Source organism: Diabrotica virgifera, chromosome 2 (genome assembly GCF_917563875.1).
Source record: "Diabrotica virgifera virgifera chromosome 2, PGI_DIABVI_V3a".
NCBI lineage: Eukaryota > Metazoa > Arthropoda > Insecta > Coleoptera > Chrysomelidae > Diabrotica > Diabrotica virgifera.
In genome coordinates, this window is record NC_065444.1 from 148434865 (window position 1) to 148452582 (window position 17718).

Genomic DNA, 17718 nt, shown 5'->3' on the forward strand with positions numbered 1-17718 from the left:
GTTCTATGGAGTGTATATAGTGGAGTGGAGTGTTCTATAAATTAATAGCCGTACCATAAACAATTCGTCGTGATGTACAAATTATGTAATTGTTATACGGGATAAACGATAAGGTGAAAATCATGAAAGGCAGACAATCTGTTCCTGATATCAAATCAAGTGATCAGATCTCCGATGAGAATATTAGTTTCAAAAGATGAAAATAAAATTAACTTACAAATGAGTACCAGAATCGACTGACTCACTGAATCAATTTTACCAACCAGGTAACTCTTTTATTTCTAAGCATGCTCATCTTTTTTTTTAACCACCACAACAACAATTACATGAACTATTAATTTTAGTCAGGAACATTTCAGACGAAAGCTTTTAAAAGAACAAATTTCTTAAGTACATAACTGTTTACGTACTTTTGCACACAAAGTTTAACATGGCCGTTTAAAAGATTATGAATAGCCTACTTCCTCCCTTATAGACCGATCACATTCAAGCAATTGATCGTTACGTGAACAGTGAAGACAGAGCAAACATTCGCACCCCAAACGCCTCGTTGAATGCGTCTACAATGGCCATTCTCTTTCTACAGCATCGCGATGCAGAAACTTTGACCAGACCTGCTTTTCATCTTTCTGGCATATACAGTATCCAAAAGGAAGGACAGTTTCTTTCGAATTGAAAACAATTGATTTTCTTTTTATGCCTATAGTTGCTTCTACTATCGGAGGTTGGCTATCTACACAGCTATACGATGCTTTATTGAGGCTGCTCTGAAAAGATCTAGTGAGCTGCAACTGGTACCACTTTCTTAGGTTTCTCAGCCAGGAAATTCTTCGTTTTCCTTTTACTCTTAACTTTACCTCATATTTATATGTTATTCCAATAACAGAACAGTTTCATTTTTATTATACAGGGTGATTGATTAGTAGGGTCAAGCTCAATAGCTCCGCTATAGTAATAGATAGCAATAAAAGTTAATAACAAAAATTTTAGCCACCTTTGAGCTTCACATTACAAAATTAGTTAAAATGTTACAGGGTGTTCGATAACACAGTGGCAGACATAAATTTTGTTTTTTTAAATGGAGCACCCTATATTTTATTTTACATTCGAAATTCTGTTAACTTCTCCATCACAAAAATATAAAGGTTTGTAGTGTTATACAGGGTATTTACAAAGTTATAACCAATTTTGTATGAAAATCGTAACAAGTTCAACTCCCTGTATAAATAAAAATAAGCACAACAGCAATGGTTTATTAATGCCATATTTTTTATTTATTGTCAAAATTTTTAAGAGTTATTGATATTGCTAATTTTCTTTATATCAAATACAGGGTGAGTCAAAACGCAAGTATATTATTTTCTCAGTAATATTAAATAGAACACCCTGTATTTTATATCATTATTGCAAAGTAACATTAACGTACTTTAATTTTTATATAACATTCCCTATGCCCAAATTTATTAGTTTTAGAGATATTTTCATTTTTCAGAGCAAATTATTTTAGGTGTTTAAATTTATCTAAATTTTAAGTAAGCCATGACTGAATTGACAATTGAAGATAACCGATTATCATTCCGGTAATTAATGTAACACTGTAGCAAATAAAGAAATAAAAATAATTTATTAGTAATACATTTTACAAACAAAAACACAACCACTACATGCAACATTTTTGAAATAATTAAAAACTGTCTTTTATGTAAATGCAACAAATAAACAAAGAAAATTAGTAATAAATTTTACAAAAAAAACACACAAACACAAAATACAATATTTTGTGAAGACAATTAAACACTACTTTTGTATGTGAATGTAACAATGTAACAAATAAAGAACGAAACATAATTTATCAGTAATACATTTTGCAAAAAAACATGTTTAAAAAAATTAGAAGCTACTTTTAACAAAATATTTTTAATACTTAATTACATAAGGTGTTCAAAATTATCTCCTAACACATTTATGTACGCCTAAAAACGATCATTGAATGAGCTACTTACTCTACGGAGCATTTGTAAATTAGCACATCGAAATACACTTTGTATTCTATTTTTCATCTCATCCCTTGTTGTTGGAGGTATTTTATAAACTTCATTATTAACGTAACCCCAAAAAAATCAGTCCAGTTTATTAAATTCTGGTGATTTGTTTGGCCACGCTACTGGTCCATTGAAAAATGAAAATATTTCGAAAACTAATAAATTTAGACATAGGGAATGTTATCTAAAAATTAAAGTAAGGTAATGGTACTTTTAAATAGTGATGTAAAATACAGGGTGTTCCATTTAAAATTACTGAGAAAATAATGTACTTGCGTTTTGACTCACCCTGTATTTGATATAAAGAAAATTAGCAATATCGACCATTCTTGAAAATTTTGACAAAACGTTAAAAATATGGCATTAATAAACCATTGTTGTTTTGCTTATTTTTATTTATACAGGGAGTTGAATTTGTTACGATTTTCATATAAAATTGGTTATAACTTTGTAAATACCCTGTATAACATAACAAACTTTTATATTTTTGTGATAAAGAAGTTAACAGGATCTCGAATTTAAAATAAAATATAGGGTGTTTTATTTAAAAAAACAAAAGTTTGGTCTGCCACTGTGTTATCGAACACCCTGTAACATTCTAACTAATTTTGTAATGTGAAGCTTAAAGGTGGCTAAAATTTTTGTTATTAACTTTTATTGCTATCTATTACTATAGCGGAGCTATTGAGCTTTACCCTACTAATCAATCACCCTGTATATTATTATTTATTATACAGTGCGTCCATAAAGTAACGCATAAATTCATTATTTCGTAAACCAACGACTTTAAGGAAAAATCCCGAAAGAGGTCGATTCTTGATTTTAAATTCCGATTTTTTGGCATATTATATATAATACTAGTGACGTCATCCATCTGGGTGTGATGACGCAATCGATGATTTTTTAAATTAGAATAGGGGTCATGTGATAGCTCATTTGAAAGAGTATTCAATTCTCTATTCAGGACTCACTAGGGTGGCATTCGGCAAGCTGAGCTATATCCTTAAGTCAGAACTGCCTATATGTCTCAAAAGAAAAGTCTTTGATCAGTGTGTGTTGCCAGTACTTACCTATGGTGCAGAAACTTTAACAATAACCAAGAAAGTAAGAAGTAAAATTTGTGTTACCCAAAGAGCCATGGAACGCTCAATGTTAGGCATTTCTCGTCGGGATCGAATTACGAACAGAGTGATAAGACGGAGAACAGGAGTGACGGATGCCATAGAAAGAATTATGACCCTAAAGTGGAACTGGGCTGAACACATAGCTAGAATGTCGGACTACAGATGGACACAGTGAATAATACCCTGGAGACCAAGGCAAGAAGCATATCGAAGTAGAGGTCGTTCGCCAACCAGATGGTCTGATGACATAAAACGGATCGACAAAAACTGGATGCAAAGAGCACAAAACAGAAATGCATGGTAATGACTGAGGGAGACCTATATATAGCAATTGATAGATCCGGGTTAAATGGTGGTGATGATGATATCTTTTGGTTTATTGTTTGCTATTTAATTAATTACTAGGAAAAGCGCAAACTGTCGCCCGTCAAAATGTTCAATGTGTTTTAAATGTATTCATTTTATTCGAAACCTGAGGAAACTATTAGTATTTTTAAAAAATTTAAACGCAGAATGAAAGACTGCGTTATTACCGAGAGCCGAAACTCCCTTAGAATAAATAAAAAAAAACGTTTGAATGAAATAATTTGTAATTAAAAATCACGCTCAATTTTCTCTTTTATTTTCACCCCTGTAACTTATTAAAATAAACATTATAGAAGTTTTCGGGAACTTATGGCCCTCAGTATAATGTAATCTTTCATTTTGCGTTTAAATTTTTCAAAAATATTTATTAGTTTTCTCAGGATTCGAAAAAAATCAATACATTTAAAACACATTGAACGTTTTGACAGGCGACATTTTGCGCCGTTCCCCTTAATCTTTAACTACAGGCGCTGGCATATTTTTTACGCCAGATATAAGAATTCTACTGTAATTATATCTTTTTTTTTTTTGGGAGGTGAGAATCTTCAAAAGATCGTCTGGGAAGGTGTCCCAGGTGTGTCGGATTCGATCCGTCACGCTTCACCGTGCCGAACCGCCTACCGACTAAACTCACCTCCTCTTCCTCCAGCCGACAGGTCTGGAACCGCTCTTGGCGAGCATGTCTGACCCGTCGACCTTACTCATAACTCCCCCGGGCACCCTCTGCGTGCACTCCGTAGATTAAGCGGCCACCCAGCCGCCCCCTCCCGCACACACCCCGCACAAGGACCGGTCGGTGAAGACGACCGTCCCGTGCAGCCCATGTGCGGGTGGGGCGACCGGGGTGCCCCCAATCAAACATGAACTAGCAAAAGGATACCAGCCATTGGGTGTAAAAATACTCCCCCACTACCTGATACAAAACAAAAAACAGACTAAAAAAACAAGACAAAACAGAAAGTAAACAAAACAATACAAAGGCGGTCAGCATGGGTTAGATGTAAAAGGTCCTCCCCCTGCTGACTACCGCTTACAACACGCAACACATTTGAGTAATAAAATTGATTTAAAATGATAAATATTGTATAAATAAGATTGAAGAAGTAAATAAGAAGATAAAACAAGATAAAATAAATAAATAAGTAAAACTAGTTAAAATAAGACAGACAGCGCAGGTTGGATGTAAAGGATCCTCTCCCCACTGGCTGCCATCTGCGACACAAAAATAAAAACGTTAAAAAATAAATAAATAGACGGTCATCCCGCTTGCAGTCGCCTCTCTTTCTCCTCTTTGTGCTTTATTGTCTTCGTGACAAAAGCAATGATCAGGTCGAAGTCTCTCTTACTATTGATAGCTTTATCAATTAGCTCGTGGGGCTCGCCTAGAGGGGATCCCAGTCCCAGCTGCAGCTCGGTAAGTCCCGCCTGGTATGCAGGGCACACGAAGACGACATGCTGCGCGTCATCCACTACTCCACACTCAGGGCATAGATCGTCCACGGATTTACCAATAAGGTGGGTATATTTCCTGAACAATCCATGCTCCGTCAAGAATTGTGTGAAATAATAATTGACGCGCTGATGCCGACACCCGTACCATCTCACTACATTCGAAATCAGGGATCTCGTCCAGACCGCCTTTCCGACTTCCCTCTGCCACATCTCTAGACTTCTGACTCTTTCCTGTGGTCCTGAACCTATTGCTCCGTTGCCCCTCCTGTACGATGAGTAAACTTCCTGAACGATCCATGTCCCGTCAAAAATTGTGTGAAATAGTAGCTGACGCGCCGATGCCGGCACTCGTACCACCTCACCACATCTGGAATCAGGGATCTCGTCCAGGCCGCCTTCTCGACTTCGGCTGCCCATTCCTTCTGCCACATCTCTAGACTTCTTTTCCGTTCTTGTGGACCTGAACCTATTGCCCCGTTGCCTCTCTGGTACATTCGGACTCTTTCTCTGGCCAGGATGTGCACCGGTACAGACCCAGCCACCACCTGTAAGGCAATGGTTGATACGGTCCTATACGCGCTGCACACCCTGATCAGAGGTTTCCTTTGTGTCCTAAGAAGCACGTCTTTATACTTTTTCATTCGAAGGACCTCGTGCCACCTCGTGCCACACTGGGGCTCCGTATAAAACTATGGATAAGATGGATTGTGCCATCACTATTCTCTTCTGGGATCCAGGACCCCCTATATTTGGCATAAATTTATTTAGTATAGAGGTCTTTTCTTCTGCCTTCCGACATGCTTCTTGTACGTGTTGTCCGAATTTAAGCTTGTCGAAAATAATTCCGAGGTACTTAACCGTCTTTTGGGGTCTTATTACAGAGCCTTTATATCCAAATATTATGTCATCTCTCTTTCTTGGTCCCCTCAAGATAATGGATTCTGTCTTCTCTACTGCTAACTTTAGATCATTTCTCTCTATCCAATCTGCGGTCTTCTGTATTGCTTCGTTTACTTTTTGTATTATTCCCCTATTCATGTCGTCTTCGACCAGTAAAGCTAGGTCGTCCGCGTATGCAATCGCTCTCACTCCTCTCTGCCTGTTTACTTCTAGTACCCCGTTGTATAGTATACTCCAAAGTAAGGGTCCCAGGACTGAACCCTGGGGTACACCCGCGGTCATTTCTTTCTTCTTTTTCTTCGATATGCATACGGTTCTTTCAGATAGGTAGTCCTTTATTATGTTGGACACATACTTTGGAGCCCCAAATTCGACTACTCGGTCTACTATGTGACCCCAGTTTGCTGAATTAAAAGCATTTTTTATGTCCAACAGAACAAGGACCACCCATCTTTTTTTACTTGCTTTAGCCGCGTCCCTTATCCAGGTCGCGGCATCGACTGTCGATTTAACTTTTCGAAATCCATATTGTTGATTTGATAGCACTCTCTGATCTTCCAACACGCCCTCCAGCCTCTTCTTGATAAGCCCTTCGTAGAACTTACCAAGGCAGTCCAGAAGGCATATTGGCCGATAAGAGGCTGCTGAATCGGGGGGTTTCCCAGGCTTTAGGAGTAGAACTAAGTTCACTTCCTTTAAGTCCCTGGGAAACTCTTGCTTCTGCAGTAGGTCGTTGTATATTCTTCTGATCAAACCTGGTTCCTCCGTTGCTATTATTTTTATTGCCTCTGGTGGCAGCCGGTCAGGGACGGGAGCTTTCCCTGTCTTCATCTCCTGACCAGCTATTCTAACTTCCTCGTCCGTGAACTCCCCTACCATCGTTGGAAATATCTTAATGAAATTTTGATGATCCTTAAGTAGGAAAGAGGAGCTCAGCTGATTCCATCCGCTGGTCTTCGTCGAGTCTATATGGGGCGATTATTTTCAGCGTCTTTATAGTGATCTTGTACGCATCGCCCCATATATCTTCATCCAATGCTTTTATCAGGGTCTGCCACTTTTCTTTTTTCTAAATGATGAAAGGGTTGCCAATGCGAGTCCATTATACAATTGGATATGGTAATTGAGTCAATACTCGCAATCTTTAGTTTGTATTTTTATTAGTTGTTACATAATCGTGGGGCAACCGGTTTCGAGTCTTACAATATATGACTCATCATCAGGCCCAGTACAAAAAAGTCTTCTCAATACAAACTACAAGCTAAAAAACACAAAACGAGAGACATGTACACAATATATATACAAAACATAAAACAACTTTGTCTTGGTTTTAATCACACACCATGAAGCCAAGCAACTGTGTAGTATTGAACTCAACCTTCCATAGTATGTAAAGATGAGACTTATTGTCATTGGGAGCGACCAATCTGATGAAAATTGCTTGGTATATAATTTTAATATATATACTACCATCATTCCTCAACTAGTTAAGGGATGATGGAGTTCTGACAAGATAGTATGCGATCAAAAGACATAATATAAAGTTATTAGTAATTAGTATGTACTTACATAACAGCCATTGAAACTGTTCCACAGCTAAAGATGTACATGCAGTCACCAGCTCCCATAAGGATAGTTGATCGTCGAGAGCCTTATGGGAGCTGGTGACTGCATGTACATCTTTAGCTGTGGAACAGTTTCAATGGCTGTTATGTAAGTACATACTAATTACTAATAACTTTATATTATGTCTTTTGATCGCATACTATCTTGTCAGAACTCCATCATCCCTTAACTAGTTGAGGAATGATGGTAGTATATATATTAAAATTATATACCAAGCAATTTTCATCAGATTGGTCGCTCCCAATGACAATAAGTCTCATCTTTACATACTATGGAAGGTTGAGTTCAATACTACACAGTTGCTTGGCTTCATGGTGTGTGATTAAAACCAAGACAAAGTTGTTTTATGTTTTGTATATGTGTACATGTCTCTCGTTTTGTGTTTTTTAGCTTGTAGTTTGTATTGAGAAGACTTTTTTGTACTGGGCCTGATGATGAGTCATATATTGTAAGACTCGAAACCGGTTGCCCCACGATTATGTAACAACTAATAAAAATACAAACTAAAGATTGCGAGTATTGACTCAATTACCATATCCAATTTCTTTTTTCTCTTGTTTTATTTTTTTATTTAAAGTTTTCTTTAGATCTTTATATATTTCCTTGAGCTCGAGGCTGCCCTGGCTTCTCGTATAATTCCTTCGAGCTCTTGTCATCGAGGCCTATGCTCTCGATGTGCATCGCCCCGCCTTCTCTCTTCTGACGCGAGTCAGAAGCTCCACCCGTCGAGGCTTTGGAATTCCCAGCTGTCGTGCACGTCACAGTCGACGGTTCTATAAAAGCTGGCGGTTCCAATCTTCGACATCTCAGTCCGCAGTCGTCCTCCGGCCTGCACGGGCTTGGCCCGTCAGCCTGGGGCCCTTCGAGGGGGACTTACGACTCCAACTTTTAGCTCCTGTTGTGGACATGGCGCCCAACTAGTGGATCAACCCTCCCACCCGACCCTTGAGATTGAGAGTCACACCAAGCCATCCGGCTGAGTTCACCTGGAGGTGGACTCAGGTACAACTCTTCAAGTAGCAGAGTAGGAGCATTTTATTTTTAGGTTACTAATGTAAGAAATCCCTGCACTGGCCTTTATTAAGGCCTATAGCGCATTTCCCAGTGCCTTAGCCCTGGAGGGCTGAGGCGTAGCAGCGATCCTGCAGAGCCGTCCATACCCGTAAATGGACGAGGACCCAACAGGCCGGGGGTGAATTGAGTAGCCTCTTGCATGCTGGAAGTTGGAGGCCCTTCGAGGGGGAATTACGACTCCAACTTTTAGCTCCTGTTGTGGACACTCTGAGGCATCTCTCCCGTAGACCTTCTATCTCATCCGTCCACCAGTAGGGGGATTTTTTATTATCTTTTTTCTTCACGGTGACCAAATTTGCTGCACTTTGCAGTGCTCTTCTCAGTTGGCCATGGTCAGAAATCTCTTGTTCATTAATTTTCCTGACCTCCGATAGGTACTTGGTTTTGTTAAAATAAATCGCCGTGTGTCCTATTGGCTGCCTTATTCCCCATTTAACCTTTATTTCGTATTGTATATACCGGTGGTAGGTGAATAACTGATCGTCAAGGACATCCCAGCCGTGCACTCTCCTGGATAGCCCTTCACTCGCGAACGTAATATCAATGTGTGTTCGGCTGACGCCCCTTACGAATGTTGGTTTGTTATTGTTTGATACTTGGAGGCCAGCCTGGGCTATCCATTCATTCCATATTTCCCGCTTTCTGTCGTTTATGGGGGCACCCCACAACCTCGATTTCGCGTTAATGTCCCCGGCGATCATCACTTCTTTTTCGTTCGTGGCGGCGCTCATTATTTCATCTACGATTGCTTTGTATCTTATCATAGGGATATTTGGGGACTCGTAGCATGCCAGCAGGCTGAAATCCCTCAGTTTGATGAGGATATGATTTCCTCCCCTGACAATACCACGCACCCCCAAACCCCTATTTCTAAAGAGCACCGCCACATGCTTCCCATTATCCTGGACCCAACCACCGGCTGATGTTATTTTTCTGTTTGGTTCCGGGACGATGAGCAAGTCTATTTCTAGCTTGCAGGCTTTTGCGTGGACAAGGTCGTGTGCTCGGAGTGCCCTGCCCACGTTCACCTGCAATATCCGTATACCAGGTTGATCCTTGAGGTCCACTTTGGTTCAGTTCCCAGAGGTCGTTTCTGCGTCGGACTCACGTCTTTCGAAAAAATTAAAAAGTATAAAAGCTAAAACAAATAAATAAATAGATACGGTATATAGATAAAATAAGTAAAAGTAAAAGAATTCAATAAATAAAAGTGGTTTAGTAAAATTGAAATAATAGAGTAAAATAGAATAAATAAAATAGATAAAATAAATTTTAAAGATATAAAATAACACCTAGGTGGGCTGTATATGGGCCCACCTTCGTTTTCCAAGGAGTCTATTTTATGTTTGGTTAGCATGTTTTAGGGGTTCCCCTCTCCTCCCCTAGCATATACAAAGGCTCGGTACGACGGACAGGCCATCCTATGCCCTTCTTCTTTGCATACCGAGCAGTACGGTTATTACCGCAGCTTGCAACGGTATGTCCCGTTTGGAGACAATTATAGCAGCACGCCGCCCTGCTCTCTTCCTTGCAATCGATAGTGTTGTGCCCGAACTTTAGGCACTTAAAACACCTAACTGGGTTGTGTCTCTCCATTATTGGACACACAACCCACCCTATTTTTATTGAGCCGTACCTCCTCAGCTCTTCCGCTCTGGAGGGGCGTACGGCTATCGTAGCTACCTGCTCCCCATATCTGTTTGTTCGTAGAACCTTGACTTCTATTTCTCTCTCAGGAACGCCTGTATAGCTCTTTATCATTTTCTTTAGAGTTTCCTCACCAACCCCGGGGTCCAACCACGTAATCTTAAAGAAAGTCTCTTTTCTTCTGATTGCCGTGTCCATCCCGTTCATTTTGCTGTCCAGTTCAGCCCTCAACTTCTCCGCAGCCCCTTTTCCCTTTAACTTTACAAGGAGATCTCCCCATTCGTTCTTTTTAACTTCTCCACTTGTAGACCGATTTTTCCAATGTCGATTTTTTCTCTCATTTCGCTAAGAACTTCGTTATATTTTTTCCCCACCATCTTTATAAGGAGGGCTTCTTCTTGTTCTGACTTCTTCTCTACCTCGAGTTCCTTCCCTCTTACTATCATCTCCCATGAGATACTTTCCCTCCGCCCCACATATTCGAGGGCTTTCCTTATGATCTCCTTGTAAAGGTCGTTACCGGCTACGACCCGTACAACCTTTGGTGTTTCATCCATCTCTTTCTTAATTTTAGTTATAGCCTTTTCTGCTAGGTCGTACATATCGCCACCACTTTCTTTTTCTATTCCAGCGACGAACGTGTACCAAATTGTTTTTTTATTTTCTTTCCTCCTAAAGTTCTCAAGGAATTTGATTTCTCCCTCGTTCACTTCCTCTAGTGTTTCTACCAGGTCCTCTCCCACGTCCTTTATTATATTTTCTACCCCCTTGTCCGTCGGATCCTTTTTTGTTACTATCAGACATGTTTTCTTCGCGACCGTTCCTCGTAACCCCCCTTGTTCCCAATTTGTCTTTATATATGCTTTCTCCTCCCATTTGCTATTACATATACTCATGAAGGTTTTTTTTCCTCCCCCCATGTTTAGAGCCCTTTTAATTTTTTCTTGCTCTTCTCTCTGTCTTTCTTGTTCCACTTTTAGCTTGCAGTGATCGCATTTTACTTCTTGTTGTGTTTTTTCGGCTATACTGTCGTCTTCTTTTTTGTTGTTAGTGGATTTTATGACCCCTAACAGTTTTTTTAATTCCGTATCCATCTCCACCTTTTCCCCCTTTTTTCGCTTAGGTTAGTAAATATCTCTATTAGTTTTATATTTATCTCTTCGAGTTTCCTGTTTATTTTTTGTTGTTTGGTTTCGTCAGGAAACTTAATACTCTCTTCCAGTCTCTCCCTCTTCAGATCATTTATTCTCTCTAGACTGTCCCCTTTCCTTTTCTTCTTATTCATGGTTTCATCATCAAGCAAGAAAGAGGCTAACACCCTCTCCTGAATATTTTGCCATCCTTTTTCTATTTTTTCCACTTCCTCTTGTGATCTTTCCTCCCCTATCTGATCGTCATCATTTTCACTGCTTTCCAGCATTTCATCCCCTACTAGTGTCGACTGTTTTGGGGCAGTCGACCTGTTCATCTTCTGTTTCTTTTTATGTGAGTTTATGAGCTCCCTCTCAAAGCTGTTCATTCCTTCTTCCCATTTCAAGTCGTCAGGCGACTGTTTTTTTCTATTCTCATTTTCCATATCCGTTCCATTGTCCGTGTCTCGCCGATGGTCGTCTTCACTCACCCCCGTCTGTTCAGAATTTTGTTTATTGGTACTCATATAAATTCCCACGAGTTGCGACGTACTATACGTCTGGCGTGGCAGTGCGCCCTTACCACGCCAAGGCTTGGTTACTTCGGGAGGTCGCCAGGTATCCCGAAGGGATCGTTTGTGATGCTCTAACCCTCGCATCTCTCATATCTTTGGCACGATGCCTTCCACCGTGATAGTGGGGATTGTTTTATTGAGGTTTGCTCCTCTAGGCTTTTTTTCACGGTTGCCTCCGGACGCAGTGGCAGTTTGTATTCACAGGCTACCTGGAGTTTCCGCGTAACTGCTGCCTCCCCTGTTACGCGGGATTTGGAATGGATGTGTGGTGGGGTAAGACATGACGGCTACTCGTAGTGGGTATGTCGAAGAAGTTTTCGAATAGAAATTTGTGATCAGAGTCCGATGGCGGAGCCCTCCGCACAGTGCTTTGGGGCCCCCCATCGACCCCCGGTCACAATTCTGAGGTGGACGAGATTAACTTTTAGGGATTAGAGTAGCCGTAGGGAAGTTGGAGGGTGATATACATCTGCTGAAGGCGAAAGGCGTCGCAACTGCTCGCCTCAGTTGTGACGCCTTTTTAGCGTCCAGCGGCGGTGTCCGGCGCTCACCTGGTGCACAGTCGCTGGACGCTGGGACTGTCCTTGGTTTCACCGGTCGTGCTCCCCTCACAACTTTAGGGACCACGATCGGTTACTCGGCCCTCCCACCGTCGTCGAGGTAGAAATACAATCCCAGGGAGGGACTGTAATTATATCTAAAAATTTAATTTTTGACCTTATATATCTCTCTAACCTATCACTGGAATGTGCTTTACAATAATTATTGTAAACCATGTAACCAATTGTAACCAATTATTGGTTTTAGTTTCGTTAGAATGGGCCTTCTGAGAAAGCCGTAATTACCAGTTTATTATTTATTGTTTCCGGTGGTGTACAAAATACGCCGCGATTGTAATAATTTAAGTACATCTTTCAATTGTTTTTTTGGTCAATATGGCACAAAATATATTTTTCTTTATTAACAATACCTTTTCTCATGTAAAAAATCACATTTCAATTTTGTTTTAATAATTCCAAGCATTCGCTGATGCCGAATAAGGTTTATAACAAACAACTAAGTGTATTTTTTCAAAAGAAAAATTAACAAAACCGCTTTTTTTTAGTGGTGTATAAAGTACGCCACGCGTGTACTTATGTTATAACGTGATGCGCAAGTAGTTAAAGATTACCTAGCTAATTTAAGTTAACATAAGTACACAAGAAGTTCGAAAAATTCTTAAAAAGCTTTATTGAAGAGCTCTATTGAGGTTCTATTGAAGAGCTCTTTATTGAAGCTCTATTGAAGAAGAGAAAAGCTGCAAAAAAAACGAATACCAACGAATTACTGAAATATTGTGGAGCAGCAATGACAGAAAAATTAACAACATTAATAATTAACAAATTAACAACAAAGATTAACAAAATTATAAAACACTATAAAGTGCAAAACACACACGTAGCTATTTACAAAGCAGACCTAAAAATAATTATAAAAATAATTGAAAATATAATAAAAGAAAAAAAAATAGGTTATCCAAAGTTATATAGGCCATTCCAACATGCTGTCAAAATTAAACCAATCTGACAGCGGGAAGGCAAACATAAATGTTAATCTATTAGTTCTTAATGTGTTTTAGATCATTTCAGTTGCATTTTTTTGTAATTTTGTTTTGTACAAGGATTCATTTAACATTCTACCTAGAAGAATTAATCTAAAAAGATAATATGCCACATTTCTGTTGTGTTTTAAAGTGTGGAATGCGAAGTATTCATGATAAAGTTCAGTTTTATCGGGTACCATCAGTGCTACATTTTAAGCGTAAAACAACTAAATATGTTTTGATCTGAGAGACACGGACATAAAGCAACTAATTAAGTTATTATCTGAGGCACAAAAACCATGGTTAAACGCTATACAGGGGTGGGCAAATACTTTTAAGCGCGGGCCAAAATGAAATTTTCAAAATTTCTCCCGGGCCGGAGGACTATACCCAGTTTGTACGCTACAAAGATAATGTTTTTGGTAGTTTTTTTCTGCCCAAGAAATTTTTTTGACAAAAATACTATAAGTATTATTTTAAAACATTTGGACAAGAACATTTGACTGTTATTAATACTAATAATAAAGTGTCTTACTTGGGTTTACATGCAAACAATTTATGCCCAGTAAAATTATAAAATATTTAATATGGTCCACTGTACCAGGATCCAGATAAAAAATGAAATTCAGAAATTCGATCAAGAATAGAGTAATCAAGAGCAGCCTTTTTGGAAATTTATGAGTAACCAAAGATTCAATCTGCAAATCTGATATCGGATGGTAAAATGTTATGTCAAGTCAACCATCATAAACGAAATTTAAAGGAGACAACTGATCTTGTATGTAGACTGTCATGTAGAAAAAATGGACGATGACAGTATGCCAAAACAAATTTTAAAATAGACGCCAGAGGAAGGAAGGAAGAGAGGAAGGCCGAAACAATCCTAACTAGGCGGCATTCAGAAGGCAATGTCGGAAAGGAACTTTTACCCTGGCGAATGCACCAACCGATGTAGCTGGAAACTGGGAACCGGAAGGCGGACAACGCCACGAAAAACTGGGATAATAATAAAAATGTTATGTGCATTCTATTCTTCTTTATTGGATTGTTCTTCTTCTTGCGGTACCGTCTTCTATCGGAGGTTGGCTACCATCACAACAATCTTAACCTTGTTGGCTGCAGCTCTAAACAATTGTATTGAACTGCACCTATACCACTCACTTAAATTTCGCAACCAGGAAATCTTCCTACTGTTATTGCTGACTTAATGAAAAATCTAGAAGCTTTTGAGATGTGTCTTTTAGGAGAATTTGAAAATACCATGGACCGATCATATTACGAATGAAATGATGTTACACGGAATGGGGAAGGATTACAGAACTTTTGACCTTCATTAAAAGGAGAAAGGAGCAAAGAGAAAGGGCATATACTTAGAAATGATACATACGCTTTTGTAAGTTGATGCAGCAGCTTATTATGAAGGGTAAAATAGTAGGAAAAGGAGTCATGGTAGACGAGAAATGCCGTGGCCGAAAAATATTCGCGCCTGGACCGGGTTAAACACACAGAAAATTATAAGAAAAGCAGAAGATAGAGATTCGTTATTTATATGAACACTACGAATACTAATACTGTTGATTTCAACAAAATCGCATAAGAGAGATTAAGAGCGTAGCCGCAAAATTTCGGACCGATGACAAATTTTTTTTAATTCAATGTAAGAAAAAATTCAACATCCCGTATCTCAGAAACGAAGCCTTTGCGGACATATGTTTATAAAGCAAATGATCATTATTTTTCATTAAGAATTACCCCTTAAAGTTTGTCGCACTTATTAAGAAACACCCTGTATTGATGAATAACATGGCTAGTTGTTAAAGTACCTACCTAACTTTTTATTATCCCACATAAGCGAATGAATCGAAAAGCAAAATGTTAAGAAAGTCTAGGGCTACAGTTTAGTTTTAATTTGAATATTTTATATACGCTAGCTAGAATATTCCAGAGGATGTTCCAAACTTTGAGGAAAAAACACACTATCATTGTTACACCCGGTATACAATAACACTTACCTGTTTAGCAATAATATTATTACATCGATATTCTTGAAGAATAAAGCTATAATATACTAAAAACAATCACTCAAATCGGACAACAGGTTGAGGAAACACGAGACATCAAAAATGTCCTATTTTTAAGGTGGTGCGTTAATTTTGATGCTTAGTGTATATGGAAAACCGTACGAGAACCCGTGAGAAAAAATATTTCTCACTGCCATGGCCGACTTTTCTCACTGTATCAGAAATTGTTTGTTTTGAATGTATGTAAGTAGTGAGAGAAGTTGCACATTGTATAGCATCCATAGAAAAATAATATTGACGCATTTATTGAGCAATTACATACCTTTATTGATCGTGTGTGTTAGTTTTAGTTTCAGAATAGTAAAAATTGAATCCGTCATATTGACATATTCCCTTATGGTAGGGGAGCAAAGTATGCTAAATGTGCAGTCACTCGAGCGTTATGGGGACCTATTGGGTTGTGAAGAGTAGGTCATAAAACCAAAAAAAGTTAAGTAAAGTTTTCCATTTTAGTGGGCGCTTGCCATTTTTAATTTAATTTTCCATTTCCAATAATCGTTTTTTCCGATTATAACGCTATCTATCCATAATTCGAAAAAATGTTTCGAGTAAAAGTTACTTATTTCTACGTAAGGAATCCAAATCTGCAATAAAATATGGGGGCTCCTATTTAAGATTTTAAAGTAACCCCCCACCCCACCTCCGTGGGGGGTCGTGTTTAGTGCCATTCGGTAGATTTTTCAAGAGTATTGAATAAGTGTATTTTACAGTTTTTCGATATGATGTTCATTTCGCGAAATATCGCGGGATTCGTATTTAAAATATTAAATTTACCCCCCCCCCCTCTCCGTGGGAACTCGTGTTTGATATCATTCGGTAGATTTTTAAAAAATATTGAGCACATATTTTTTAGTTTTTCGATCTGCCATTCATTTCCCGAAATAATCGCTTTTTTCTTGTGAAATTTTGGGACTCGCTCATTTCCTTACGCCCAGCTCAAATGGTCAGATTTTTGAAATATACACTCTTTTGCATGTACTTAACTTACCTTATCTTAATCTGACAATTTCGAGTATTTTTAGGGATATATTTTTTTTTCGGGCCCCCCTTAACGAACTCCCCTGTGTTAAGAGCCAATATATAGTAGAGGTACATCTGCAGGGTACCAGGTTTCTCCCCATATGCTAATCTAACGCGCTCGAGTAACTGCAAAAATCCCCGCTTGGGCTCCCCTACCATTATTAGGCCATTTAGTATCCCTAACACCCATGATATCGATGTTCATTGTTTTCATCCCTATCCTGCATCAAATAATACTTTTACGAATACTTCACTCTGATGAACTAATCTTTTAATTAAAAAAAATATACGGATATTTACAAAACAAATATCGCTTTAATCTAATCCATATCCCAACAAAAGAAAAAAGAAGAAGAATTTTTAACATTTTCCTTCACATATTTCCTGTGTTGGATATTTTTTTCAATTCAGAATGTTAATTATTGTACTATGTACAATGTCAATAATACTTCGTACAGTTTTCTCGAGATTATCGTTGCCACCTAGTAACTAAAATGTAAAGCTTCGAGGGCTCCTATAGCAGGCATTTGTAATTTTACAAGACCATCTAATTCATTTATGTCTTTCTGCTACCCTAATAATTCGGTGTGTAAGTTCGCTCCTCACTTCTCAAGTGAGAATAATAATTTTGTATTGTTTGTCCTTATTTGGATTGTTTGTGTTTAATAAATTCAGCGCTCTTTACCATCTCCCTATCATCCTCTAGTCTCCTAATGGTTGAATATCCGAAGTGAGGATAAGTAGTGTGGTTGGTTGTTGGAGCTGCCGCCTGCTACTAAAAATGTATCACGACACGAAAGTATGTAATTACGTAAAACTCAAAACAAGATAATTTTAAAAGTCTGAATTTCGGGGTATTATATCCGGAAGTGCATTAAAGGTTAAAAGTACTTAACTATTCTAATTGGGAAATAAGCCACATTTTAACTTGAAAAAATAATTTTATTAACGTTTCGACTTCCACTTCGGACATCATTGTTAAAATACAAAATAATTAATAAATTAAACGAAAATGTTGTTGCTTAATAAAAAAAAGTCTTGTAATAATTTAATTTAATCTGACTCATTTATATAGGCAATTCAGACATATACATATTAT

At 38.4% G+C, this 17718-nt stretch overlaps 1 protein-coding gene across 2 annotated transcripts in view; it reads left to right on the forward strand.

Moving 5' to 3' along the window:
• The window catches only part of LOC114342606 (odorant receptor 2a-like), a 212343-nt gene continuing 194625 nt past the window's right edge, over positions 1 to 17718 (forward strand). For both annotated transcript variants that reach the window (XM_050642850.1, XM_050642851.1), the window contains exon 1: positions 1 to 266. The gene's annotated coding sequence lies outside the window, so the exon portion shown is untranslated. The remainder of the gene's footprint in view (positions 267 to 17718) is intronic.